Below are 3,195 nucleotides of genomic sequence, written 5' to 3' on the forward strand. Positions count from 1 at the left end.
AGAAATCATATTGACTTGCTGAGTCAATATTTTATTCTGAGCCAATATGGCATTCAGAGTATCAATTTCAAGAACTTCCTTCTTCATAGGCGTCCCATTACTCATAGGATTCCTCTCAGAAGTGTACATGAACTGGTTATTAGCAACCATGTCAATGAGTTCTTGAGCTTCTACAGGCATTTTCTTTAAGTGAATGGATCCATCTGCAGAGGTATCCAATGACATTTTAGCTAATTCAGACAGACCATCATAGAATATGTCCAGGATGGTCCATTCTGAAAGCATGTCAGAAGGACACTTTTTGGTCAGTCCTTTGTATCTCTCCCAAGCTTCATAGAGGGATTCACCTTCTTTCTGTCTGAAGGTCTGAACATCCACTCTAAGCTTACTCAGCTTTTGAGGAGGAAAGAACTTGGCTAAGAAAGCCTTGACCAGCTTATCCCAAGAGTTCAGGCTATCCTTAGGTTGAGAGTCCAACCATATTCTAGCTCTGTCTCTCACAGCAAAAGGGAAAAGCATGAGCCTGTAGGCTTCAGGATCTACTCCATTAGTCTTAACAGTATCACATATCTGCAAGAATTCAGTTAAGAACTGAAAAGGATCTTTAGATGGAAGTCCATGAAACTTGCAGTTCTGCTGCATCAGAGAAACTAATTGAGGTTTCAGCTCAAAATTGTTTGCTCCAATGGCAGGAATGGAGATGCTTCTTCCATGTAAATTGGAATTAGGTGCAGTAAAGTCACCAAGCATCCTCCTTGCATTATTATTATTTTCGGCTGCCATCTCCTCTTCTTATTCGAAAATTTCTAAAAGGTGCTTGCTGGATTGTTGTAATTTAGCTTCTCTTAGTTTCCTCTTTAGAGTCCTTTCAAGTTCTGGATCTGCTTCAACAAGAATGTTCTTGTCCTTGCTCTTGCTCATATGAAAAAGAGGGACAGAAAAATAATAATAGGATCCTTTTTACCACAGGTATAGAGGTTCTCCTGTGTGAGTAGAAGAAGAAAAGAATGTGATGTAAAGAAAGAAACACAAGGGTAAGGAGAGCAGAGATGTGGGATGAAGAGAGGTGTTAGTAGATGAATAAATAAATAGAAGGAGATGAGAGAGAAGGAGAATTTTCGAAAATTATTTTTGAAAAAGAGTTAGTGATTTTCGAAAATAGTTTTTGAAAAAGGTTAGTAATTTTCCGAAAATTAAAATCAAAAATTAAAATAATTAGTTAATTAAAAAGAAATTTTGAAAAAGAGGGAAGATATTTTCGAAAATTAGAGAGAGAGAGTTAGTTAGGTAGTTTTGAAAAAGATAAGAAACAAACAAAAAGTTAGTTAGTTAGTTGAAACAAATTTGAAAATCAATTTTGAAAAGATAAGAAGATAAGAAGTTAGAAAGAATATTTTAAAATCAAATTTTGAAAAAGATAAGATAAAGTGATATTTTTGAAAAGATATGATTGAAATTAGTTTTGGAAAAGATTTGATTTTTAAAATCACAATTAATGACTTGATTCACAAGAAATCACAAGATATGATTCTAGAACTCAAAGTTTGAATCTTTCTTAACAAGCAAGTAACAAACTTGAAATTTTTGAATCAAAACATTAATTGATGATGTTATTTTCGAAAATTAGGAGATAAGATAAGAAAAAGATTTTTGAAAAATATTTTTATAATTTTCAAAAATAAATAAGAAAAATGAAAAAGATTTGATTTTTGAAAAAGATAAGATTTTTAAATTGAAAATTTGATTTGACTCATAAAAACAACTGGATTTTAAAATTTTTTGAAAAAGTCAAATCTAATTTTCGAAATTTTGAGAGAGAAAAAGGGGAAGATATTTTTTTGATTTTTGAATTTTTATGATGAGAGAGAAAAACATGAAAATGATGCAATGCATAAAAATTTTTAGATCAAAATAATGAATGCATGCAAGAATGCTATGAATGTCAAGATGAACACCAAGAACACTTTGAATGTCAAGATGAACATCAAGAACTTATTTTTGAAAAATTTTTAATGCAAAAAAAACATGCAAGACACCAAACTTAAAAATTTTTCATGTATAGACACTATGAATGCAAGAATGCATATGAAAAACAAGAAAAGACACAAAACATGAAAACATCAAGATCAAACAAGAAGACTTACCAAGAACAACTTGAAGATCATGAAGAACACTATGAATGCATGAATTTTTCGAAAAATGCAAGATGAATATACAATTGACACCAAACTTTCAACTTGACTCAAGACTCAAACAAGAAACATGAAATATTTTTTATTTTTATAATTTTTTTTATTTTTTTGGATTTTTGTATATTTTTTTCGAAAAAAAAAACATATAGGAAAAAGAAAATAAGGATTTCAAAATTTTTTAATATGAATTCCAGGAATCTTGTATTCTTAGTCTAAAGCTCCAATCCGAGGGTTAGGCATGGCTTAATAGCCAGCCAAGCTTTAGTATGTAACTCAGACATGCCACGGCTGACATTCCAATTAAGTTGCCTCTATGCTGATGGTTGGAAGCCCCTATCCAAAAGAAGTAGACATGGCTTTACAGCCAGCCAGGCTTCAACATGCTTCATGAAACTCTAGAATTCATTCTTAAAAATTCTGAAGAAAAATATATTTTTGAAAAGATTTATTTATTTTTTTTTGAAAACAGATGAGAAATTTTTGAAAGGTTTTTGAAAAATTTTTGAAAATAAAACAAAAAGAAAATTACCTAATCTGAGCAACAAGATGAACCGTCAGTTGTCCAAACTCGAACAATCCCCGGCAACGGCGCCAAAAACTTGGTGCACGAAATTGTGATCTCAGGCAACGGCGTCAAAAACCCTGTACGCACGTCTTAATAAATCGTTTTTCATTCACAACTTCGATACAACTAACCAGCAAGTGCACTGGGTCGTCCAAGTAATAAACCTTACGTGAGTAAGGGTCGATCCCACGGAGATTGTTGGTATGAAGCAAGCTATGGTCACCTTGTAAATCTCAGTCAGGCGGATATAAAATAGTTATGGAGTTTTCGAACATAAATAATAAATAGATAGAAAATAGGGATAGAAACACTTATGTATATCATTGGTGAGAATTTCAGATAAGTGTATAGAGATGCTTTCGTTCCTCTGAATCTCTGCTTTCCTGCTGCCTTCATCCAATCAGTCTTACTCCTTTCCATGGCTGGCTTTATGTAAGG

At 32.4% G+C, this 3,195-nt stretch overlaps 1 non-coding gene across 1 annotated transcript; it reads left to right on the top strand.

The window, feature by feature from the left end:
• The first annotated feature begins 279 nt into the window (after window positions 1-279).
• On the top strand, window positions 280-387 carry LOC112788622 (small nucleolar RNA R71). The gene has a single exon (XR_003195980.1). It is a non-coding gene; the product is annotated as a small nucleolar RNA R71 (small nucleolar RNA).
• The last annotated feature ends 2,808 nt before the right edge of the window (window positions 388-3,195 follow it).

Source organism: Arachis hypogaea, chromosome 20, assembly GCF_003086295.3.
Source record: "Arachis hypogaea cultivar Tifrunner chromosome 20, arahy.Tifrunner.gnm2.J5K5, whole genome shotgun sequence".
NCBI lineage: Eukaryota > Viridiplantae > Streptophyta > Magnoliopsida > Fabales > Fabaceae > Arachis > Arachis hypogaea.